At 39.4% G+C, this 27,918-nt stretch overlaps 1 protein-coding gene across 4 annotated transcripts in view; it reads right to left on the reverse strand.

Moving 5' to 3' along the window:
• Positions 1-27,918, reverse strand: part of Ntan1 (N-terminal amidohydrolase 1) — a 383,084-nt gene that overhangs the window by 191,707 nt on the left and 163,459 nt on the right. Inside the window, exon 1 of one of the 4 annotated variants that reach the window (XM_083136526.1) lies at positions 12,619-13,162. The exons of the other annotated variants lie outside the window; for them this stretch is intronic. The gene's annotated coding sequence lies outside the window, so the exon portion shown is untranslated. Of the gene's footprint in view, positions 1-12,618; positions 13,163-27,918 lie in introns of those variants that run through there. 4 annotated transcript variants of the gene reach the window in all.

The raw sequence follows: 27,918 nt of genomic DNA on the forward strand, positions 1-27,918 counted from the left end.
AGTAGCAGTCAATTAACACTTCAAGAGACGTTTTAGAAAATATATTTAAAAAAACTGTAGTATTTGTGAATATATCTAAGTTTATATTAACTTAATGACCCCCCCACACACACACAAATAATTTACCATCATTTAATACAGTACAACTTTTGAAAAATGGGCTTGGATTCGAAAGCCCTCCCTGATAAGACGTGAGCACTCCCCTGGAGATCAATTCTAGGGACGGGCCCGGCGCATCATGAATCCCGATAGCCAAAGGGGTTAGAAGCGGAGGCGGCGCTATTGAAGTCGGCAAAGAGAATAAACATCCTGTGAATCTTCACCATAAGAACCATGGAGCGTCAATCCCGTGGAGTTTATGAATGTAACCAACGCGTCAACGCTAATTTCTGCCACGTGACGCCTGCGTGGGAAAGTCCCACGGAGAACAACCCAATTCGCAGAGGAATCGGCCCAGCTTCCCAAGACGCCGGCTCCTGATGAGAAAGTCACTTCGATGACTCTCGCAGTTTGTCACTGAGCGTACGAACATTCCTGCCTCGAAAATGCAAGTGTTTTTTCTCAGGATTCATGGGCGCTTATGTTGATAGCAGTTTCAGAAACAAACTAACAGAGATGCTTCTGTGTGAGCAATGGTGAACAGTAGCACATACCTACTAACATAGAACCAGGCATACTACAAGAACATTAAAGTTCTATTGCTACCCTACCACAAAAATAACATAAATATGAGGGTTGGGGAGTAAGTCATGGCAACCCAGTAATAATTCGACAATCGAAGGATGTATTAAAAATTTGTTATATACAACTGAAAGAGTATCCATTGTGGATATTTTGTTGGTAGGAATCATGAAAGAAAACCCAAGCAACTCTGTGACATACACATGTGCACATGTTACAAAAACATGTCTGATTATGACAAACCTTCGAAATAATCTCCCGCATTGTCCATTGCATTATCGTGGAGTATGACTGCAATATGCCCTAGATCTGGACGCTTCTCCCTAACGGCACGTCGTAGATGTCGCTGCAGAAACTCTTCCACATCGATGGCAGCGTGGACAATGTGGGAGATTATTTCGAGAGTTTGTCATAATCAGACAAGTTTTTGTAACATGTGCACATGTGTATGTCACAGGGTCAGACAGGTTTTTGTAACTTGTACATTAATACATGTGTATGTCACAGGGCTGCTTGGGTTTTCTTTCATGATTCCTACCAAGAAAATATCCATAATGGATACTCTTTCAGTTGTATATAACAAATTTTTAATACATCCTTTGATTGTCAAATTATTACTGGGTTGCCATGACTTACTCCCCAACCCTCGTATTAATATCATTACTCGCTGTTTTACATGTATAGGTTTCTAAATTTAAATATGTTTATGTAAACCTACAAATAAATGATTTGCTTTTCAGGTGTATGTATTATCTTTTAATTACTGAATTATCTATTAATCACATTTATTCTGAATGGACAGGGTTCACAACCGCACCGCAGCATATTCCTAAAATTAGATCTAGGGAGATATAATCGAAAATAACTACACAAAAACGACACCAGTGTCTCCACTTTACGCACCGAAATGTTAATCTAAGATCCGAACCACTACGTGCCCCCCAGCGGGTATCGAACCGGGGACCGCTTGATTACATGTAGACGACGTTACCACTACGCCATCTGGGAGGTCGACAACATTAACCTTTCAAAAGTAGTGGATGCGAGATTGAGAACGAGACAGACCTGTGTGAATTTGAGCCGAAATGAGACTTGTTTTCCACGATTGTCGGCCTCAGTCGAAATTGGCATAAACTACAATCACAAAGCGACCACAAACACAAGAACCTTCGGCGAAAAGGCTCCGCTCTGCCCCTCCCCTCCACGTGGGAGTACGGTGCACAGGAGTCGCGGCTTCTTTCCTTGTGGTTCCACTATACTTCACTGCGCGACTTATTCAGACATAACAAGTAGACAACTATCCGATCATTTCTATAAGGTATGCCCAAATGAAAAGGAGACCTTTGCTGTAGCGGCGTTGTATCTAATCGAAGAAGGTAAGTATGTTTGCCGATAGATGGCGCAGTGTTTGTCCCAGTTTGCAGGTGTAGCGAACGGTTTCGCCTGCTGTTTCCTCAGTTAGCGAGAGTTGCTCTGCGTGGACAGGTGCGTTATCAGGGTTCCTAAACAAAATCATGCAATTTTTTCCAGGACATTTCAAGGATTTTCTACAATTGCTCCAGGACAAGTGTACAAAGCAACCATGGCAAAATACACATCATTACATATTTTCTATTATTAAAAAATATAGTTTTATTTTTTTTTTAATGCAGGCTCCCAACTCCCCTACACCTGCTCCCTTCCACACCTTTCATTTCTTAGTATAATGAAGGTTATTTAATTTTTACAATACTACAGAAAAAATACAAAGACAAGTATGTATATATAAGTTTATAAAAAAATTACCATCTTGTATTACAAATAAACAAGAATAACATCTTTAGAAAACTTGGAATATTTAGGATAGCAAACCCTTTTTTTAACAATTATTATTATCATCATATTTTCTACCTCTGAGCGATACAAAATAATACAAAAACGCGGGGCATTATCACAAAAATAAAACTTAGCACAAAACTATGACTACAGTACACAGCAACATCACATAAGTAAATAAACCATTGTCATGACACTGACCTGTTTTAAATTAAAACTTATTTTAATTCATACAAATAAAACGGGGTAAAGGAATTTCCAGGACAACCTCCAAAATTCCATGTACAGCTTGGAAAAATGTAAAATTTCATAACATTTCCCGGCCTGGAGGGAATATTTTAAAATTCCAGGTTTTCCAGGAACCCTGATTATGTATTCCTCCAGATCAGCGCAGAGCTGTAATCCAATTTCTTTGCGCAGAAGGCGAGTATGCTTCACAAATTTATCGCAGGATGAAGGACGTTTACGGAGAAAAGTGTCTCGCATGTTGCACCATATTCCGTTGATGTCAGCGTTATGAGGCGGGATGCGAAAGGAGCAAGGCAATGCGTACGTTGTCATCAAATCTGCCACGATTGCTGCTGTGGATAATCTCATTCATCGGAATCGTCGGATCACCACACGTGAAAATGCTGCTGAACTGTCGATAAGCAAGGGAACTGTGCAACACATAATCCACAAGAAGCTGAGTTATGGCCAAGCTTGTGTAAAGTGACAAGGAAGTGCAGAGCACCCCAGGAGTTCCTACACTGAAGCCATCCACTCCCTTCCTACGTACTGGGATCAGTGCATCAATATCAATGGCAATTATGTGTAGGTATCATGTTACACATTAACTGTAATTCACATATTATGTAATGCAAATATTCAGTAATATAATATTCTTTAGATATAACCGCAGTCTCCTTTTCATTTGGGCATACCTAGATTGGGGGTTTAAGGGCGACATTCGCTAAGGACACTCAATGTCAGCCTCGCTTCCACTTAGCCCGGGTGGAAGCTATAGAGGCTGTGGCAACTGGACCGACAGTCCATGGAGGTTTGTCGTCCCATATGTGTGTGTTTGTGTGTTCATCAGTCTTATCTATCAAAATTCACCATCATCGTCGCAAATAGCCGAAAGAGGCAGAAAAGCGACGTAAAAGTCCGACCGGCCAAAGAATAAGCTTCAGGAACCAGACTTTCCGCCTCCAGTTGTGGGAGATTCAAGGGGGGAAAAAGCGATCTTGCTACACGCCTGATTCTTGTCCAGTCGTACACGACAGCTTCTGCTGTCAACATGCACCCTACGCGGCGGCAACCATTAGGCTTTTGCCGTGCTTGGCCTTGTTGAGGGTGCCACCTGTTTCGAAAACGACTAGAAACGAAAAATTTGGAAACTCAGAATACCACGAGAATTTCCCCTCACCATGGCAACTGCACCAAGCCGATTGGTTCAGCGGATCATGTGACCATCCCTGGCTTTCGACGGAAAAGACAAAAATAGAATTTTGAAGTTTGTTCTTTCACAGAACAGTCTTTAAATCAACAATTTATAGATACATAATATATATATTTTTAATGGAAACTCAACAATTGCGGAAGCGACCAGTGATTGGGAACGAGCCACACCGTAGTCGCATGATAGGCTGTCAAGCCCGAGTTCGACTCTAGAATTCCTCACGCGACACGTGTCGCTTCGATCTGAAAGCCCCCTTAGTGGAAACTGAACTTGTCGAGCGCGTTGCATATGTTCAGGATAAAATCCAGCTTCTTTCAGAATTTATTGCGTTAAAATACGGCATCAGATACAAAATCTTATTGAGAAAAATTGCATGTACACTATAAAAAAAAATTGCAACTGAATTGCCACCAAAAGTGGTGGTAACAGGACACTTCTTTTGGTGTTAATGCAGAATTGGCGTTTTTTAACACCATTTTTTGGTGTTCTGTTATATCATTTGCCGTCACACCACACCACGTATAGAGGCCTTTAACACTCAATTAGGTGCTGTGCAACACCAATTACGGTGTTACACCACTTTAGATGGAAGATCAGTTGCATATTTTTTTAAAGTGTACGCTGTGAAATCTTGCTTGTTCTACAGTGTATATTTCAAGATCTGATACGAGGTCGAGATGGACGTTTACAAATCGACACCAGGCCGAGAACGAGATAGGGCGTTAAGGATCGGAACGAGACCGAGAGACTGCAAAGTTTCGTCTCGTCTCTGTTACCCTGCCCCCGTGTCAGGGCAACAGTGTTTTTTTCCTTATTGAAATATTTATTAATATATTAATTAATTAGGTAATTACGTGTATAAAAATATGCATATGTGATAAGTGAATCACTATTTATTATGCATTTTTAAGTTCGTATATATTCCATGTATAAAAACGATGTAGCTCTCTGTTCTTTCTTCATGTTTCGAACGTTCAAAGAAAGGCGGGCAGTTGCGCTGTTAAAGATTTCAAATTTTGAAAGAAGGGCGGTTGGCAACAGACTCCAACCAAACATATATAAACTCACAGATGAGAGTGGGGGAGGTCGACTGTTGGAACTGTGACTTGGAAGGGAGAGGCTGTTTTTGCTTCGGTCAGCTAGGACCGGAGGACAGGTCTCCTGAAACGGATGCTGTAAGAGATTGTATTGCCGGGCAAGCTAGTGCCTTGGTGTCCAGTTTACAGGTAAAAAGGTAGTTTGTACTGGATGTTATTTTGAAGTAATTACGGTGCGCCGGGCAGCCTAGTGCCTTGTCACCGTGGAGGTTGAGAAATGTACACGTCGGGAGACCTCGCGCCTGTTAAGACGTTTCTTGGAGTAACGCGAGTCTATCTTGTGACAAGCGTACTCCCGTTGTAATTCATGAAATGTAAAGCATCCAGGTACAAACAACAGAGATTTCCAACTTCAAAATTAGAGTTTTGGCCCGACAATTAAAGAAATGAACGTTCGGATACGACTTGGATATATTTCAAATTTTACGTTAATTAAACTTATAGAAAATACCCAAGATTTCAGTTTTTAATTTCACAAATGCTGGACAAGGTAATTTATCCCCTATAGCAATAAGGTTTCGCAAAGGTTATCCGTTGTCTCTTGTAGTTAATTATATAATTATGTTGACTTGTAGCAACCCACGTGCATTGTCGTACAAAGATACCCATAGACAAATCAGAGCCGAGTACGAAGTGCAGCAAACCTCGAGTGCGGAGATAGTGGGGGGAGGGAAGGGGCAAGTAACATCTCGAAATAATCCCTACACAAAGCAGCAGGTGTCCTTCTCTCAATTCGGTTAAAAATGAAGTTGTCATCCTCTCTCTCTTTGAAATCTATGTCAAGGCTTCTATGAGAACGTAACGACTAAATAAATAATCATGGGAATATAAATTAGCAACAAAGGCTTAATTTACACTCTTTGTTTGCAGTGCCAGGTTGGCTACTCTAGTGTCATGATAAAATTCAAGTATAATTCCCGCTTTTCAAGGCGAACTCTTTAAGGAGATCTCATCGCATCATGACATGATGATTCTTCAAAATGCTCTCACAGAACTTGCTAAGTGGTGTCGTCAGTGGAATTTAGAACTAAACCCTCAGAAATGCTCTTTCCTTACTTATTCCCTAAAAAAGAACAAAGTGCTGTCTACTTATTCTATTGAAAACAATCCAATCCAAAACGTTTCCACCCAAAAGGACCTAGGTATTATCATGGATGAAAAACTCACTTTTAATTATCATATTATTGCTACCACTAAAAAAGCCATGCGCCTTCTTGGTCTTCTATACAGATTTAGCGAAATTCAAAACCCATCATCTCTTGCTTTATTCTTTAAATCTTTCATCTCGCCCATCCTCGAATACTGTTCCCCTATTTGGGCAATGGCCTCAAAAGCTAATCTCACCAGAATAGATTCTGTTCTCAGTTTCTTTCTTGCAATTGTTCGCCATAGAATGAATACCTTCCTTTCGACATGTATCCAAATCAGACACCATGGCTGCTCTGAATATTCACTCTTCATCCTTTCGTCGTGATCTAGCTGACATGAAATTTTTATACAAGATAATAAATGACAAAATCAGAACAGATCTCCTAATCAGTGAATTCACACTTAGGGTACCCCAAAAGCTAACGCGCAACCTGCAACTCTTCCACAACCCAACCACTCGGCTATCCCTTCTACAACGCTCCTTGTTTTACAGGCTCCCAGAAATCTACAACAAACTTCCCCTCAATGTAGATATTTTCCTTCCAGAACGAAATTTTTGTATATTACTGATGAAGAACATGTAAATCTATCCCATCTTGTTATTGTTTTTATCTTTTGTTATTTTTGTTTCTACTTTATGATGTTTCAGTGTAAAATGGCCAAATAAGACTGTATCTGAAACTCTGAGTAAATAAATAAATAAATAAATAAATAAATAAAAAAAATTCAAGCAGATGTTTTCTCTATTTCAACCTTACGTATTACCGCCTCTCAACAACGATACACACGAATATATTAACAGTATAAAGGGTTTGTGTGATTCCAATGTATCCAGAAATTCAAATTCAATTCAATTAAAAGGTATAGGAGGAATCAATGTATATTTGAAATATTTAGTTCAAGATGCGGAGTTTACGTTTGCCATTTCACTTACTCAGACTAGAAATACATCTACAAACACAAGTCACAAACGTTACCAAAGATACTAATCTTTGAAAAATTGTTAATTGTACAAGAATTTCAAACTCAAATTTACCTAATCAATTTTTTGCAACAAACTTTCATCTGTCAGGTATAGTGTTGCCCGCGAGAGGAGACTTTGGCCTGTCTCGTCTCGTGGAAATGCTGTGAAATGCTGTCTCGTCTCGTCTCGAATTTTTAAAAGCCTGTCCCGTCTCGTCCCGTGGGCAACACTAGTCAGGTAGATTGTTGTGCAAAGTACAATAACAAAGTAAACGGATTGAAATAATTCTGTTTCATTTTCCATGCAGCTTTCTTCTTCTTCCTTGATAAAAATAAAATCTAAATTGTGAAAAACTTGCCTCAGGGAATTTCTAAATATGTATAAATTCAATGGTACTTGGGTTAATAAAAGTCGCAGTTTTTTACGTCTACGGAGAAAATTTCACGTACAATTCACGCATAATTCCCGGAATTCAAGGAATTCCCGGTGAGTAGCCACCCTGTGTTTGTGCCTCTTTTGTCTTTGTATAAGGCACAGGATATTTATGCAGCCAAAACTACATAAATATGCAAGAAAATGCCTTAAAATATCTCTAAAAATATATTTTTTGGTACTCGTCGGTACTTTTCTTCAGTCCTTTGCTACTTCTCGTTTCCTGACGAAAAGAAAATCATAATACAATAATTTCTAATATGTTTTCCTTTTCTATCAAGTCATTTTTAAATTCTGGCTGCTGACCTGACGTCAGTGTTCCCAGAATAGCTTGCGAAATGTGGCAGTAGCGAAAAACACAATACACACGGACCCTGCTTTTGAGGTGTGAATTTCCTCGCTTAAAACTGTCAAATTACTGATTTTTTTTAAAATTTTGAATGCCTTCCCTACAGTTACGTCTAAATTATTCAAGAAAAACTAGAGAAATGGATGTCACACCAACTGATTGAGTGACTGGATATATTTTACCTCTCTTTCCTGCCACTTTTGGCTAATCGCCAGAGCATCGTTGGCCTGCAACATTGCAATTACCGGGTGTACTAATTGTAAGTGAGGTTGACTTTGGGGTGCCTTCAGTGAGTCATCCCTTACACCACCACTCAAATGCCAGCAGGAAACATAATAGTGGAATATTTAATATTATCAAGAATTAGAAATGCAGGAGGAATACTAGAAAAAATTGGTCTCTCAATACTATCATTATCACTAAAGTTCGGATCAATATGCACTAAAAAATTGGAAAATATGCATGCATCTATGCACTAAAAACAAGTAAAATATGCACTCAAATATGCAAATTATGCACTAAAGGAAAAATATAGGCACAAAAAAAATTCCTCGAAATACATTTATTTTTTAAAGTGCTACACACACATAGTGACCATTGAAGGTAAAGACGAAGTAACAACAGCTTCCGTGTCAAGTAAGGTTACAAAATCCTGCATTAAATTGAATTTACTATTTCCAGTTGTTAAACACAATATAACGAAAATCGTTAAGTAGTTTTGAATTTATGTACATTGCAGTGCACTACAACATATCTCTCTAAATTGGTTAGAGTGATTTTTCCGTTTATCAGTTCGTATATCTATGTATGAAGAAAAAGTGCGCTCCACACTACAACTTGTCACTGGACAACATTTCAATGCAGCTATGTCCTCTGGCGTGAGATCTTGTAATAGTTCTGTTGATTCACCTTGTAGCACATCTTTCACTTTGCACAAAAAAATTCAAACCTGGGTTCTTGGAAGTCACTTTATCTGCCTTTTCTGCAATAATTCTCCCCGCTGATGTTGGAACGGATACAATTTCTTTCTTGACATTTTCCCAAAGAGTGAGAGCAGAAAACAAAGTCATTCCTTCTTTCTCCAGTTGCGTCACAATCGAAGGGAGGGATGCAAAGTGTGCATTTACAAAGCCAATTGGCTTTTCACAGGGAGGGGGGACCGTCTGCCCTGCAGCGCATAAAGAGAGGTTTTCGAACACCTGTGCTTGGAAATTTTATTCTCAGACACATTCCACAGACGAAACATTAACGAAGTAAACAAATATATTTTAAAAAAAACTATCAATTTAATGATTTTTTCACGTAATATGCATTTATATGCGCTTACGCAGTAAATATGCACGAACACCTTAAATATGCATTTATATGCATTTTAAAAACCCCTACTTCGATTCGGAATGCTCTGAAACAACTTTAGAATCCGGTTGCATATTAATTAGAGGACCGGAATAAAATATGCAAATATGCAAAATCCGCACTCTAATTATCACAAATCATATCATTGTAGAAAACGCGGTAGCATTCATCCAATCTTATGTATCAAACCAGTGATTCATCCGCACAGTCCAACACACTCTTTACATTTTCAATGCACACGAAGAATAAATTGGTCACACATTGCAAATGAATAAATTATGTGTAGTTCTTTTCAATCTGCTGTACGAAATCACGTTGACATGTAAATTAGTCTGAACCACAGAGAAGGGAAATACAAGGGAACGGAGAACTTTTGTGACACGGAACCTGGAATTCTTCTAAAAGAGTGATTTTCGGTGGATCCGGATACACACTAAAACTCCTGTTTAGTACCCATCAAGGTAAGATGGAATGGGGTTTTTCTATCTCCGACTGAACTTTCATCAAGGGTCTGTGCACGCCTATGAGAATAACCATCATAGGCGTAGTTAGGTAGAGGCTGGAGGACCAGACATTAGCCCCCCCAAAAAAAACAGCAACATAAGCACAAAATAATTAAGAAACTCCCCCAAAATCAGGAAATTCATAATGAAACTTCACATCTGAGAAATAACAATTTCATGTGTGTGACAGTAACACTTAAGGAGAGAAGTTCAAATTATGTTTTGATGCAGAATACGTCAGTTGCAGTAAAAATAGGAAAATGTAAAGTTCTAGAGAAATGAAAGAAATGTATATTTGTACTATTACATTACGTATGTAGATAGGGCTTCTAAATGTCTTGCAACATTATAATTTGTTCATTAGCATGAACACAGGATTACCCATTAGCATAAATATAATTAATATTATAACATTCAAATTATACCTTCTCTATTCTAAAGAATGCGTTCTTTACTAAATTTGCTTCCATCTGTAATAGTATATTTACTCCTTTCATAAAATTTGACACTCGAAAGTCAACACACGCTATGATGCCAGCGGTCCCAGGCATGGATACGGGCGTTCTTTGCGAGTTCCCCTTCATCAATTTCACCGTATCATCAGTCACTCTCATCGCCGTGATTAGCCAAATGTGGCAGAAAAGCGACGCTAAATAACAAAAATTGAATCAAAGAGCAATTACATATCTTTTGGAAAAGATGATGTGGGAATCACCTGTTTCCCAAGGAGAATGCCCATGATGATTTCCGTAATGGATAAAAGCATGAATAATGCTAGCCCCCACAAGTGGGCGGACGAAACTACTGCTATGATAACCATGTTGTAGAATCCTTACGCCAAATGGAAATTGTCTGTATTTTCAGTTTTCAAAAGATGAGGCCCTCCATCCGATCTCTCGAAATTAGAATGTCAGCGTGCTCCTTTGAAACGTTGCAGACAGTATTGAATCCAGACATCAAACTTCGGGGGGAGGGGGGGCACAGACATCAAATGATAACACCAATAAAACAATACTAATATTTTTAAAGTTGTTCCTTACATCTGAAATGTAATTAAATTAAATTCAGTGTAATTAGTTGGTGATTGATTGATTTGGCGTTTTAAGTCCACTTTATGCACAATAAGGTTAATCGGGACTGGACCTACAGTTTAAAGAGGGATCCGAAGCACTATGGGCCTGCACCGGTTATCGAACTCGGGACCCCTTAAGTGTTATGAGTAGGGCCCGGAAGAAAATATCAAAAAAGGACCTAAAAAAGGAAAATAAGACGTATAAATGTGATCCAAATTAATTAATAACTTCAGTTTTAGTTGCATATTTAATGAATTAAAAAAATACAAAATTCTGGTGGTATGGAACACAGTGCGAAAAAACTATATGAATGAAATGCATCTTCTTTCAGACATTATATATTTTTTAGATTAACATAATTTGAAAAATCATATTTGGCCTAACCACACTAGGGTTCCAGAAATAGGATTCGGATCCTATTTCAGTCGTCCAAAAATGTTTTTCTCTCGTTTCAGGGATGGTTCAAATATATAATTTTATTATTTCTTTACTACAGAAAGGATGTTTAAGAGGTGATGAACAGATGGTGATTCGAATTGAGAATGGGCAGTAAAAACGTATTCGAAAGAAGGTGAAGTTGGAAAAAAAAGCCGTTAAGACCTAAAAAAAAGGCTAAAAAATAGCCAATAAGCCAAAAAACGCAAAAAAGGACAAACAAAACCCACCCTTTTCTGGCCTACAATGACCCAAAATGAACATATATTATGTTGGGCCTCGTCTTCGGACACTAGGAAAGAGGATTTTTCCTCAACTTTCGAGCCCTAGTCATGAGGTTTAATTTACTAACATTTTAAGAATGAGATTATAAGAATCAATAAAATAATAATATAGTGTGCAAAAATTTACATTTACAGCAAACTAAGACGTCTAGGCTTTCAACAGCATATCTGTGGATGACATCATCGATGAAAGTTTCTGTGGGTTGACATCTTGACACAAGCTTCAAGCGCATCCTGATCCATCCTATTTCCTAATTCCAGTTAACAAAACGGACGATAATTTAAATGGGTTCATTATTTTGACTTTTAATTATAAAGTGGGCTGAATCAATGCTGAAAAGCTGCGTTCTGCGTTAAATAAAATGAATGAAAGAAAGACAAAGTGAACATGATTGCAACATTTCTTAGCTGGCTATTGTCCGAATGCTCTGCCAGGTTACGTTTGGAGAGGGACTTTTCTATTTCCGGGGAGTACATTCCCTCCCAGGCCACCCCCTGAATTCTTCTACACGTGACCTAAGGGACAAATGGATGAAAAACGAAACAGGGATGGAGGTGATAGAAGTGTTAGACGACAGAATAAAGATAAAGGAAGCGGGGAAGCAAGTGGGGAAATACCTGGTTGAAGTAAGAGAACGGCGGGGGAAAGCTATTAGAGAAGGCAGCGAAATGAGTGATCATGCTCCAGACGAGCCATCTTTATAGTGTAAGTGTGTCTAAAGCAAAATGTATGCGTTTTTTGGTGAGAGTGCATGAAAAGAGAAGTGGGGCGAGGAAGAAGGAAGAAAGATTGGAAGAAGAACTGTCGAGGGAGGGGAAGAATGTGTATATAGGGGACAAAGTAAGAGACAGCTTAAAAGAAAACTAAATGTAACAATTGTAGAAAAAACAAAACTATGTAGTGCAATCGACATCACTGCTTCTGACTTGGAGATAGGCTTCAGTAAGGAGGATTTTAAACATTGTAATTTTTCGAAATCAGAATGTCAGCGTGCTCGTGACAGACATTGAAGCGAACCTTTTCCAAAACGGCACTTACCTGAATATTCGCAACACAAGAGGACCTTCTGGAATTGAGTGGCACCCTCGAGAGATGATCTTCCTCAAAGCCCTAAAACCACATGACTACCGCGCAACGAGTGATGAAATACAAACTCACGGTCTTATCAATTCCGTCTTCGTCGTTTTCCTCGTAAAAAAAAAAATCTCCTTATCGGCAATAGCCCTCGCAAGAGCCAATGAGACGGACTAACAAACTGCTGAAAAGGCTAAGACGCTCGACCTCTTTCAAAAACAAGCACTTCCTATCGCCAGAAACTCGAAAATAAGCCACTGATAACGCACGTCCACAGTCCACATAGTCTCGGAACTAACACTTGTTGCTCCGATCCGAAAGACACGAGTAAAAAAAAAAAAGAACACTTGCACCAAAACAAACGCGCTTGCTTTTACAGACAGGCCCAACAACGCCGATCACAGCCGCAACAATGGTATTCTCGCACACGCAACAATGACGGCAACAACACTCGTGGCTCGTTCTCTAACGTAACGTTGGCTTTTTGTTGCAGCCGGTCCACTTTCCGTCGCGAACACAACACGGCGCGGCGTGCTTCCTCGCCTCCCCCGTCAACGTTCGGGCACCTTCGGCGAAGCTCGGGTTCCCGACCCGCCAACAATACGCCCGAGGCTGTACCACTGCTGGACGTCCCCTCCTCCTGGCGGGGGCAATCTCGGACACATATGCAGTGTAGCCAGGGCCACAATTAAAATATGCTGGAGAAAATCTACAATGTTCATTAGGCTTTTGTTATTTGGCGTCGCTTTTCTGTAACTTTCTATAGGCTTTCCCGCCAAAAATCTGTCTGCAAATATTCATACGTTCTTGCCAGAACGCAAGTTTCCAACAATCGTTAAGAATGTACATGCAACTTATTTTTTTCTGTGGTATCCTGTACCATAGGCGCCGACTCCATGGGGCTTGGGGGGGCTCGAGCCCCCCCAATGTTGATGATGTGTGGGCAGAGCCCCCCAAATAATTTTGCTTAAGAGTATCTAATGTATTATTTTGCTTCTCTTGTAAAGTTTACTCTGAATTGTGCCACATGAACTTAACTTTAAATACACATTTGAAATGTTCTAGACCATCAAATTTGGGGGGCTGAGACCGCTAAACCATCAACTTTGGAGGGGCTATGAACGGAGACAGAAAAACACATGACTTATTACTATGTATTACTAAGTATACTATAATTATGAGTATTGTTAACATTTTTACTAAAAAGAGTTTCTAAATAACGAGGTGATATGACAATTATACCAGTATGTTATTTAGTGAATTCTGGACACTCGAAAACACGACTTTCAGGCAATATTGATATGTACGATATATAGTTATCCTCGAAATCTCTTCCTCTAGTCCAAAGAATAAGGGGAAAATAACACTGGCTTGCAGTAAAATACTCAAGGGAAGCTTATGAAATGTCTGTATTGCGAAAGCGGGAACGGCTATGATCAAAGGCATTATTGCTAAAGCACGGCGTGCTAGGTGTTTATTTATTATTGCAAAATTAAATTTAAAAAGTAAAATATTGTAGCAAGAACAAAAAAGTAAAACTATTTGCCTGCGATTTGTGTTAGCATTTATGTAAATAATTAAATAAAACTGTTAAATTTTGTAAAGATTCGCTATTTTTATGGGTACGTCAACGCTAAGGTTCTTTGCACCCGTCACATGTCCTTTCTTTACAAGTCTGTTGCGGACATTAAAACACACCCATGCCCTCGCCGGGACTCGAACCCGAGACCTCCGGATCTAAGCGAGTTGAGCCGACCACCCAACACGCTCGGCTACCGAGGCCGGCAAAAAACTGTTATATTGGCCTCTTAATGTAAATACATAGCCTACTTTTAAATAAAAATGTTAATTGTTATCTAAAAATCAAATGAGCAGACACACGTTTTACATGTTTTGCATGAGGAATATAATAGCTGCTTAAAAACTGCTATACGAAGACGTAATTTTTATTTTTAAAAAAGGGAGGGAGTGAGTCATTCATTAATTTATTTCAGTGATCAGAGCCCCCCCAATAATTTTGACAAGTCGGCGCCCCTGTCCTGTACTGTATTGATTTGTTATTGTTGTTCTTGTTGCTACTGTTTCAGTATAAAATGGTCTTTGAGTACTGCATCTGAAACTTTAAGTAAATAATTAAATAAATAATCGCGACGATGAGGATAAGTGATTATATGACGAAACTAGCATTGCACCCCCCCCCCCAAAAAAAAAATCTGGAATGCGTCTTCAGTACATGTTTTCAAGACACAAGCAAAACACTTTCTACTAGGCAAAAATTGAATTAGCTAAATTGCAGAAAAGTGCTGAAACCCACAATTCGTACAATTTCAAACTCCATATTATTGTCAGGAATGTGTGAGCTTGTGTGTGTGCTTGTGTTTCCTTTGTAATTTTCTTTTTCCTCTTTTTTTCAATATTTCAATGTAGACTACAAAATTTCGTATTCAAAAATTGTGTGAACATGGTCAAGTTGAAGAAAAGGCTCCATAACTTCGCCATGTAAAACATGACGAAATACATAAATAAAAATAATTACGGGACACTCACAAAGAACACCCATGCCAAGGTCGGAATTCGAACCCGGGACCCTTTTCGTCTCGTAGCAAGTTCTGCTAACCAGTCTGCCACGGCGGTGGCCTAGTTCGAAAGTTATTGCAGACGGTTGTGTAAGGTGCCAATGATACCTTTATATATTGGTAGCCAAACTAAACTTTCTCCAAAGAAATTGGTGTACTTGCTTTTATGGCCCCTGAGAGAGGGGGGCGTGCCCGACAGGCCCCTCTCTATCGGTTTCCCTCCGAAAATTATCGTTCATCCACATCTTCACGAGGGATATAATGAAATGGAAACGCGAAGTTAGTTATCCACATATATGCATCCGACCTCCGTAGCTCTTCGTGTGTTCTTTTATCTATTTGATCACTTCAGCATTCTGCTACGATGCCAGGGGTCCCGAGTTCGAATCCCGAACAGGGCATGATTGTTCTTTGTAAATGTCCCTTCATCAATTTCAAAATATCATCACCCATCCTCATCTTCGCGATTGGAGAAGAAAAGCAACGTGCTCAAGGCTAACACTACTGCCCCTGTATCCTTTGGTATAGGCAACCCAACATCCTAACCATGCAGCATATTGCATAGTGACCAGGATATCTGCAGTACGGCAAATGTTCTCGCTGTTTCGAATAAAATTATGAAGCAAGCCAGACATATCATATGAATAGTTCGTACTTGCTGCACAACCTTCAGCACAAAGTACAGGGTGTTCACAAATGAAGTGTACACTTTCAGGTTGCTTGCCCAATGGAACGAAGACCAGGAGGCCTCTTTCTGGCAACGGATGCAGTAGTCCCGAGTTGGGTAACCCAATTGAATATTGTTTGGTGTATCGGAACCTTTCCATTCCTCCCGATGTCGAAATGTCGTCGAAAAATACGCTGGGTTACAGCCATTGTTTCTCAAGAGCGTTTCCTGCTCTTCAGACCAAAGCTACATGCCGACTGAAGGCTTCAAACCGCTTTAGTCAGGGATGTGTGTTTCACCACGTCACGTACAAAGATGTCAGTATGGCGCCAAATTTAAATAGTCTAATCGTTTCTGCCACTCTACAAACCAATATGGGTCTCCACCGGGTATCGAGCTCCGACTACAAGGCGACACCGTTATCGCCACACCACCGGGAGACCCCAACCCTCTTCCTCAGTCAGTGAAGAGGGGTGTAAGGGGTGCTCCTTCCACATAGTGCACCCAATAGTCAACCTCACTTCCACGTAGTACACCCCGGACTGCAGACTAACGAGGCTCTGGCGACTGGCCCCATAGCCAGTATAATTTTGTTTGTGTTGTCCTGTGTTTTGTCCTTATTTGTGCTGTGTGCTCCTTTACAGCCTCAGCTTTTAACGAAAGTCAGAAGATTTTAATATTTTATGATTTTAGTTATGCAACGTTAGTGTTGTTGTGTGTAACGATAAGGGGCTGAACCCCGTATAATGTGACGGGTGCAAAATAGCCTTAGTGCTGACGCACCCAAAATTTTAGATTCAAATCAAATCAAATCAGTCAGTGAAGAATAGTGTTGGGCGATATCAACTAGACTATATATCGTCACGATATTTTGGCGATATATGTCGTGTCAGCGATATATCATCACGATATCTGACGATATATATTGTGTTGGCGATATACAGGGTGTCTCATAAGTAATAGCGCAAACTGATACAGGTGAAAATGTACACGATAAGAGAAGCAAAAAAGTGTCAGTAAACATGGGTCTGCAAACGAGCCGTTTTCGAGATAATCGAGAATGTGTGATTTCAAGCCGCCACTGACTTCATTGCTTGTAAACGTCGTCCTAGTTGCAATAATACAGTAAGAAAAGTGACTCCCACAGTACGATTAGACTGTGTACTGATTGTACCCATCCTGTTTGATTACAACGCCACCTAGCGGAAATCTTCTGTTTTGTAAACAAAGAGCAAACGTGTGCAAGGAGTAAAGTACTCGGTGTTTACAAAATGCAATCAGTGACGGCTTATACTCACACATTCGCACACATCATTAGCAATTTACCAACTAGGACGACGTTTACAAACAATGAAGTCAGTGGCGGTTTTTAATCACACATCCGCGATTATCTCGATAACGGCTCGTTTGCAGACCCATGTTTACAGACACTTTTTTTTGCTTCTATTATCGTGTACTTTCACCTGTGTCAGTTTGCGCTATTACTTTTGAGACACCCTGTATATGGTGTCAGCGATAATCGTCAAGATATTTGGCGATATAATATCGTGGAGACGATATATCGCCGATATCACGATACGGAAAAATATCGTATCGTCTAACGCGATAACAAATTTCCGATATCGTCCATCTTAGTGAAGAGACTTGCCAACTCAGAAGCCGCCATTTTTTCGCCAGCGTTTTCTAAATCCTCAGATTAATGTTTGCCGTTTCCCCTGGTATGGACCAGGGTCGTCACACCATGTCACGGAGAATGTCCAAGACCGTGGAGGAATTCCGCATAAAATTTATGAAGAAGTGATAATTCGTGAGGTACTTGCAACCCTGGTCATTCTCCCCCTTGCTCTCGGAGCATGGGAACATACGTGGAAAGGAAACGGCCCGCTTGAAGAGTGGATGAGGCCACGCGACGGTCGGAACAGAATTACATTACGCTCTTCCCATCCTCAATCACAGTCGCTCGGAAACATACGATGCGATGCGATGCGATGTGTGGGAGGGTTCGCGTTATGTAGCTGGACTTGCTTCATGGTCCAAAACAAGTTGAGTCAAGGGCGTATTTAGGGTTTTGGGGGGGGGGGGTAGTCCGGACCCTCCCCCTCCCGAAAGACTTAGCAAGTACTAAATAATTAAAATATACTTGATTAGCATTTGTTGCATAATCGATGATTGTTCCCTCTGAACTTGTAAGGCAAGGATTATATTGGGATCATACGTCTTTGAAAGACAGTACATAATATGCATAAAATATTAATCAGGAACTTCACTTTTCGCCAACTCCGTCTAACATCCTTTTTTGTTATTCAATACTCCATCTATTTGACATTAATTTCTTTGCCAGGGCACTTGTTGTTTTTTTTTTGTTTTACAAACTATGCCGATCTTAACTACAGGTAAGCTAGATACTGAATATGTGCTGTTAATTATTTATTCTTATACCGTATTTTTACCCATTCGTGTAATAATAAGGATGTAATATTAATTATTTCCATATTTTAATATTATTTCAATTTAATTACTTTGATTTGAAGATTATTATTATTATTTCTGAGACACTTGGTTCGAACCCTCCCCCCACCCCCTGGTGGGAGAGTTCACGGAATGTAGCTGCACTTGCTTCCATGAACTAAAGAAAATTGTAGTTACTAACTTACAGTCGGTGTTCGGAAAGTTACTTTTTAGAAGTAAGTGAGTTAGTTACCTGGATACTTGGTTCGAAAAGTAAGTGAGTTACTTGGATACTTCGCTTGAAAAGTAAGTGAGTTGATTGGATACTTGGCTCAAAAAGTGAGTTACTTGAATACTTGGCTGGAAAAGTAAGTGAGTTACTTGTATATTTGGCTGGAAAAGTGAGTGAGTTACTTGTATACTTGGCTGGAAAAGTGAGTGAGTTACTTGTATACTTGGCTGGAAAAGTGAGTGAGTTACTTGTATACTTGGCTGGAAAAGTGAGTGAGTTACTTGTATACTTGGCTGGAAAAGTAAGTGAGTTGCTTGGATACTTGGCTTGAAAAGTAAGTGAGTTACTTGTATTCTTGGCTGGAAAAGTAAGTGAGTTACTTGTATACTTGGCTGGAAAAGTGAGTTACTTGTATACTTGGCTCGAAATGTAAATGAGTGACTTGGATACTTGGCTTGAAAAGTAAGTGAGTTGCTTGGATACTTGACTTGAAAAGTAAGTGAGTTGATTGGATACTTGGCTTGAAAAGTAAGTGAGTTGCTTGGATACTTGGCTCGAAGAGTAAAAGAGTTACAGTTACTCGCTTTTAAAAATAACCAAGTACCAGTAAATTTTACAGTTACTTCTCGCTGACAATTATCTTGCAAACACATTGGACACAATCAATGATTCTTAACTGGAATAAAATAAACATAAGTAGACTTAAAACACATGAATCAAACCCCAAAAGTAAACATTGAGGGGTGTTAGATCACATGAACGAGGTGGCCATGCAACTGGCCCGCCTCGACCTATCCATCGACCTGGAAATCGGCTATTCAGGATAACCCGGATAGTGAGGTGGTGCCTCATCTTGTTGGAAGTGCCAAAACACACACTGAGCTCGCTCTTGACAAGTGAAAGCAGTTATTTTTAATGGAACTGCCGATGGCTCTTGCGGTGGCGAAATTCGGTACTATTCTACAAAGCTGGTCAAACTTTATGTATTGCCTTACAAAATGACACCACAATTTTGTAACGTTTTCGACTTATTTAGGAGGGGGGTCCGGACTTCCACGAAAGACTTACTAAGTTCTGCGTTTAGGCAATGAAAGTAACGAAATAATAAAATAGCTAAAATTAAATATTGAAAATCTACTTGTTTAATAGAGGGTTGGTTATTTATGTCCGCCAAACTTATTGGAAGGCAAGGATTATATTGGGATTGGAATCGTACGACTTTGAATGACAGTAGCAAAGAAGATTTACGCAAGATCTATTACTTTTTTGTAATGGTCGGATTGACCATTTGGTATGATGTTAATTAATTGCTGGCCAGCTACAAGGTGTAGGGTTAATTTATATGTTTCCATGTGTGTACTTTTATACGTTATTGCTTGTGAGTACTTGTTTCATTGTACTTTTTATTGGATGTAAGATTCCCCTGTTCTTAGCTTCCCAGTTGGGGGAGCTGCCTTTCAAAAGACCGTTGATGGAGAAACTTCCAGCGCTACGGGGTGAACGTCCACGGAATCCCACCCAGACTATATAAAAAGGCCAGTTGGGTTTAACGAAAAACAGTTATTTGCCACCTTCACGACGACAAGGAACCATTCCTTTATTTATTGAACTCAACAGGTACATACCTAATTACAGAGCCCATATGAAGGATACATAGTGAATACAATTACATACATTTCTGTAATATAGATAGATATTATATATATATATATATATATATACACACACACACATAATAATACATTTAAATTTATTATATATATATACATACACACACACACACACATTTTATCACGTCATTTCATTAGGAAATCATGTGTTGAAGCTTAGGTCATTGCGTTAATAGTGGCTTTACTGAGGTCCCTTAGGTTCATAGAAAAGATGTCAATGGTGTTATTCTTGATTAGCAAGTTATTGTAACTGGTGCACATTCTCCACAATGGAGATTTCTTTTTAATTTCCGTTCTAGCCTTCTTTATAAAAAAAAACTTCGTTTTTGAGTCTAGTTTTCGACGAAGGGATTCGAAAATTTATCCGGCAGAGTAGATGTTCAGCATCTACTTCGTTATTTAACAACTTCCACAAGAATACTATTTCCTGTAACGTTCTTCTATGACACAGCTTTGTAAACCGACTTTCATATATTAGGTTGTCGTAGTGTTCAAATGTGGGGTAAACTTTCTGAAATTTGTATTTTAAAAATCTAAGAAATTTTGATTGGACTCTTTCAATTGCTAAACTGTACTTTGCTGTGTCTGTATTCCATATAATAGATGCATATTCGAGTTTTGGTCTTACATATGAATAATACAAAACTTTTAGTGTATCTATACTCTTTAAATCTCTCCCCAGTCCACTTATGGTGGCTAGACTGAATGATTGAAAAGTAAGTGTAATACTTGGCAAATGAACTTCTTCGAGAGTTTAGCCCGCTTATGGTGGCTGGACTGATAAAGGAAATATATGTGGCATTTGGTAAAGCCAACACCCTGTTTGAAATCATACGTTTCCCAATTAGCAAAGATTTGCATCTTGTAACACATTGCCGAGTCGCATCATAGTGCCTAGCGGGCTGAATAAGGATGCTGCGTAAGGAAACGCAAGACAGGTCGCAATGTCAATTAAGTCGAGGGTAGGCCACAGAGATAGTTAGGCTAACTCTGTTTTAGTGAAAGTACCAATGGTTAGGCCATAGGTACGCCTTTGTTTGAGTTACGGAAATGGGTTGATTTTGTAAATGCACATATGGAAACGCTATGTATATATGTATATAATAGCAACGTATATTAAACCCATGTAATCCTCCAAGATAATGTTATGATTTGCTGAATTAAACTCCCTGAGCAACATTATTTATTTATTTACTTCTTCTTTTGGATGACGAAGTAAGGCACAAGCCTTTTCTTACACTTAACCATCTCTACTTCACATTTTACAAATTTTATTGAAATATCTAACAGTTTGCGAAATATAAAACATCAAAATACCAAAGAAAATAAAAAACACAAAAAGAGGAAAAAAACACAAAAAAGAAAGAAGAAAAACAAAAAAAATGCACATATATGCTGTAAGAAACGTAAAAAATGCACGTACAGCATGAACACACACATAACAAAAATACAGAAAAGTCGGTCGGTGTTTGTCGTACAAATTTAGATCAAGAAAGGTTTCACTCTATTTTTTTCCCTTGTTTTCGGTATTGGTAAGTTGCCTCCAGAAGATGCTTTCTTAATTTTGATTTGAAATTGCCGAGACAAGAAGAGTTTCTTATGTCATTGGGGAGGTCGTTCCACGCTCTGGTGGCACCATTAAGCCTTGTTTCCATGATATGAAAAACTCAATATGCTGACCAATGCAGTAATTTATTTTATTATAAAACATAAACTAAACGTAACGTTTCAACCTTCTAGCAAGGTCTTCTTCAGACTCTGCACCAAGTACAAATGTAACAAGGTACAAAATAGGACGATATATATACACAAACATTACTCCCCTCCAGACTATTAGAAAGTTGTTCTGGAACATTCTAGCAGGTGGCTTTCCTTTGTCAACTGTACTTTCACATGCTGAAACGTTACGTTTAGTTTATGTTTTATAATAAAATTAATTTCTGCCTTGGTCAGCATGTTTAGTTGTTTTTTTTACCAGTTGTTTATTCACTCTCTGTACATGTGTAACGAACCTAGGGAATAAAAATACAAATTTTATGTGTAACCTCTCCTTTTGTACTTCTGGCGTTGTTATAATCTGCTCGCTAGACACTCGGGGAGAGGTGTGGAGGGAGAGATTTGAAAGGATTAAATAAGGGAAGTAATCCAGAGGGCCGGATAGAAAGAAGGGAAGCGGGGGCAGCTTTCACAACTTATGATATGCATAAAATATTACCAGGAACTTTACTTTTCGTCAATAGGATCTAATATCTTTTTCTGATAGCTATTCAATAAATATTCAATCCCTTATTTATTTGACGTAAATTTCCTTGTCAGGGCACTGTTTTTTACAAATTTTGCCGACCTTAACTACACGAAAGCTAAATAATGCATTCATGCTCTTAATTCATTATCCTTATACAGTCATTACTTATTCATGTAATAAAAATGTAATATTAATTAATTTAAATAATCTTAATTAAAATTAAAATATCTTAATTAATACTATATTTAACAATTATAATTATTTTAATGTAAACATTATTATTATTATTATTACTTTTCTAACGTTGGAAGCGGCCCCGGCGCCCACCCAGCGTCGAATGACATGGGTACCTGGGGGAAACCCTGGGGGTAAAGGCGGTCATGGGCGTGATGCTGATCACATCACTCCCACTAACGACCGGATCAAGAAAGTGTGGGGCGTTACCCCCACACCCCCTATACGCCTTCATGGCGTGGTGCTAAGCACAGGGGAGCACTTTACCTTTTACCTTTATTATTGCTTTGAGACACTTAGTTCGCCCCCCCCCCTAAATATGGTTCTAGATACTTGCCTGGTTTCCGAATACATTTTTAAACACTTCCAAAGATGTACACAGGGCCTCCCCGATGGCGCAGTGGTAGCGTCCTCGCCTTGTAATCAAGGGGTCCCGGGTTCGATACCCGGTGGAGGCACATAGTGGTTCGGATCCCACTTTAAACTGTAGATCCAGTCCCGATTAGCCTTTCTGTACATAACGTGGACTTTAAACAACTATTCAATCAATCAATCAAAAACCAAAGTTGTACAGTTCTTTTTGGACCACCCTGTATATTTGGAGCTTGGGACGCAACAGGGACTTGCCCTTACAGACCATCACTGCAAAGTCTCGTCTCCTCTAAACACCATCCACAGAGATATCGATAATTCAAGTCCATCATTGTCCTGCGTCAACTTTATAATCTCGAAACGGGAGATTTAAGAGTCGCATCGTTCTCCACACGCCAACCGGACAAGGTGAGCAAATCAACGTCTCGGTCGCTCGGACAACTCCATAACTCGGACACCCAGCGAGCGATTGGAGGGCGTGAAGAGGGAACAACCGTGAAATAAGATCTCTGTCAGCTGAGGTGACAATGCTCGTTTTCACGACATACCCTCGTGGAGTTTCGCGACCCGAGTGTCCCAGTGTTGCCATATCAAGTTACATTTCAATAAGAGCAGTAAAAATTGGGCATTCCTTTTCCAGAAGGTAAAAACTATACTTATTTAAAAAGAGAAATTCAATTTTTTTTTGCATTTTGGACGATTTTTTTTTTTCGGGGACAGAAGTAAAATTCCCAGAACCGATTTGGTTCCCTGATGTCAAGGTGTGTATTCTACTGCAGTTCTCCAAAACGACAAATTTGTCAACGCCCCCCCCCCCCCCACACACACACATACAAAAAGAGAGTGAGGTGGTGGCCAACGTGTCAATGACATGTTGTCCGCCACATAGCTTCAGCAGCTATCTAAGGCCTGCTTTACACGGAGGCATTTTTCTCAACATTTATGCCATGACCAAAATACTGCCGCGTAAAGTGAAAAATCTTATGGCATATTTCATGGCATTTCTCAAGCATAGAACCCATCCTATTTCCGTAGCATAACCAATCAGAAGCGACCTAGGTCACGTGCAGCTGTAATGGCGGCCGCGTGAAATGTAAACAATGTATCACTTCACATTTTTAAAAGCCGATAACTATTCAACCGAGAGGAATAACGTTTCGTATTAAGTGGTTTTAGATATAAAGCAATGGCGCTGCTTAAATACATACTTTATAACGTATACAGTACACGCATAGAAGAATATCTTAGTTGTTTCAATTGTAAACACTGTGCACTCACCATACATGGTGTAACTCGACGTGCTCTTGTGCTGCATATACACTACATAGCCAAACGTCATTGGACACCTTATCCTGTTCACTCCAGCAAGGTATGTAATAAGATGTCGGACCTAACTTCGCTATTACAGCATTTACTCTTCGGGGCAGGCCTTCCACTAAGTGCTGGAATATTGGGTGGATTTTTTTCCCATTCGTCCTGTATCCTCGTGAGTAGTTCATGGGTGGTTTTCGGTCGAGTGGGTCTGGCACGCAACGGACGCTCCAGTTCATCCCAAAGATGTTCTATGGTGTTGCAATCAGGGTTTTGAGCGGGCCACCTAAGCACATCCACCTGATTGTCCTCAAACAACGATGCAATGGACCCTGCTTTATGGCCAGGAGCACTGTCATAGGCGTAGCTACGGGGTGTGCCGGGTGTGCCTAGGCCCACCCTAATGGGCTGCTTTATCAAAGAGAATTAAAGACAGATAGTTCAATAAGAGAGAAAATAAGCGGCAGTTTGTAAGAAGTTGAAAATGTCATTACTTGGTACAAACGTGTGCATTATCGCTGATGAAACGAGTGTCTATAGATTTTCGATTTTTTGATGTCATTGGAGAAAGAAGATATTTACTGCATTCTACTCTGTACTACAGCGCTTTCCTTCTATACCTGTCACAAGCTGCACGTGAGAGAGAGAGCTTTCTCAAAGCTTACCCAAGTTAAAACTAAATTAAGAGCAACTCAGAAGCAGGATATATTGGAAGCCCTGCTCTTGCTATTTGTGCAACAGGAAAAAGCTTACACTATTGATGAAATTGAAGTTATTGATGAGTTTAAGAACATTGTACCTTTTGACAGACGTCTCTTGTTATAGATGACGTGTATTTTGATGTATTTGTTTGTAACATTTATGAACATTTTGTGTGTGTGTGTAATTTCTATGCAATTTGATTTTTTCTACTACATATATTCAGAAATTTTCAACAGTGTCATTTAGTGAATTTATATTCCTCTACAAACATCAGTGCAGTTAAAGAGCCAAGTGATTGTGTTACAAAATATGCTATGAAAACGCACAAGACCTCATTTTTTTCTTTGTGCACACCCAAATATAAAGTTCTAGCTACGCCTATGGGCACTGTTGTGCTGATAAGAGAAAATGGCCCATTCCAAAGTATTACCACAGTGTGGGCAGTATGCTATTGTCTAAAATGTTCTCATAAACACCACTGTTCATGTTGCCATTGACCAAAACTCCTGGCCCGAGCCCAAAACAGAGAACAAAACAGCTGCAGACCAAATCGCAAAAGCCAACCGAAATGTTCCATGAAATGTTTCCGTGTAAACTACTATCTGCTATAAGATTTCTGGAAGCATTTACATAGCATTTATGCTAGCAAAAATGTTAAAGGAAATGCTTCAGTCTAAAGCGGGCCAAACTGATGCCGTGGCAGAACGAATATTGACGTCACGATCAAGATCAATTATCATTATTACTCTACACTACAGCAAACACTGTGTCTGTATATTTTACGATTCCAGCTTCTTATGTTGAAGGTGCCTATTCTTTTACGAGCCTGCACTTTGAAAGGTGATTTTGACTCTCAAATATGGCAACACTGACAATCGCCCTCGGATAAATCGAGCGTGGCGGTCAGTCCTTGCGACGGGCACAGATAAAAGAGTCGCTACGGCACTCATTTGACTTTCTTTCTTATTGCAGACTAAAAGTACATTATCTGTCTTTGAAGAGCGTCGATAAGAGTCACATATATCACTTCACACGAAATTAATGTGTGACTTCTCGGGTATTGCTCCATACCTAACGTATGGAATCAGGCATCATGAAATATTTGCACGAATGCCTAGAACAATGGTCAGCAAAAGAAACGGGAATGAAGATCATAATAAAGAGATGAGGACCTGAATCAGTCTTAATTTAAGGATAGTATCTAGATAAGACTAGAGGTCTCATCTCTCGTGTGCGAGGACTGGTCCACCCACCCCCCTGATCTCGACTTATTGATTGATTGATTGATTTAGTTTATTTTACTTCGCGTTTTGTGCCTCTTGGCTAATTTGCGAAGATGTGGATGAGTGATGAAATGATGAAATTGATGAATGGACATTCACAAACAACCAAGCCCGACCGGGATTCGAACCCGGGACCCTTGGCGTCGCAGCGCGATGTGCTAACCACTCAGCCACAGGGTCGGGCTGATCTCGACTCATGACTCGAAACACATTGATTGATTGATCTGGTTTATTTTACTTCGTTTTTTCTGCCACATTTGACTAATCGCGAAGAGGGTGGACACTCTAGGATCATGATAAAATTCAAGTATAATTCCCGGTTCTCAAGGCGAACTTTCCAAAAATTCAAGCATATGTATTCTCTATTTCAACCTCATGTATTACCGCCTCTCACCAGTATAAAAGGGTCTGTGTGATTTCAATGTATCCAAAAATTCTAATTCAATTCAATTAAACGGTCGGTATATATACAATTTAAAATATTCAATTTAAGGTACGGCGTTTACATTTGCCATTTCACTTACTCAGACTCGAAATACCGGGTGTCCCAGAAGTCTTTCCTTGATTACAAACTTTATTCATATCCTCTATATGCAAGGTAGAGATGTGAAAGTGGTGCCAAAATGTTGGAAAACTAACCAAGTTTATTTGTTGCAGGTTTCAGTAATGTGACTGTAGTGTAGCATTGTCAGTGCCAAGGAATCCGAAATTAATGCTCTTGACATCGGGTGGCATCTTTCCATACAATGTGTCTTGGAATTGACAGGATTTGGGAATGAAGATAAATACCAACTTATTGATGGCAGATATTCTAGACGAAAGATTTCTGTACAGTTGAAAGTTCCTCTGCACTGTTATTGGTGACCGGGTCTCGTGATACCAGAGGACACGCTGAGCTCTTTCCTGATTTGTGAACATTACCGGTTTTCTGGGCACTGACACTGCTACGCTGCAGCCTCGTTACTCAAACCTGCAACAAATAAACTTGGTTAGTTTTCCAACATTTTGGCACCACTTTCACATCTCTACATTGCATATAGCGGATATGAATAAAGTTTGTAATCAGGGAAAGACTTCTGGGACACCCTGTACATCTACAAACACAAGTCACAGATGTTACGGGATAGAGTAAAATTGTCAATTGCCCACGCAGCTTCCTTTTCTTTTCCTTCCTCGATAAAAATAAACGCTAAACGTAAAAAACTTACCTTGGGGTATTTTGTAAATGTATGAATTCATTTGGATTAATAAAAGTTGCAATTTTCACGTCTACGGAGAAAGGTTCACGTAGATTCACGCATAATCCCCGGAATTCAAGGAATTCCCGGTGAGTACTCACCCTGGATGAGGATGACTGATAACTAGATCTCGGATTTTAGGTTCTTAACTTTTTTCCCTTGCAGATAAATAAGAAATCACAAGTTACGCGAGAGTTTAATTTTAAAAAACGCAACAACTGATGAAGTTTTATAGTGACTAAAATTACCTATTTTGCTTCTTAGAAGTTATTTTAGGTTTATACCC

The sequence above is a fragment of the Lepisma saccharinum genome, chromosome 15 (assembly GCF_977018435.1).
Source record: "Lepisma saccharinum chromosome 15, izLepSacc3.1, whole genome shotgun sequence".
Taxonomy (NCBI): Eukaryota; Metazoa; Arthropoda; class Insecta; order Zygentoma; family Lepismatidae; genus Lepisma; species Lepisma saccharinum.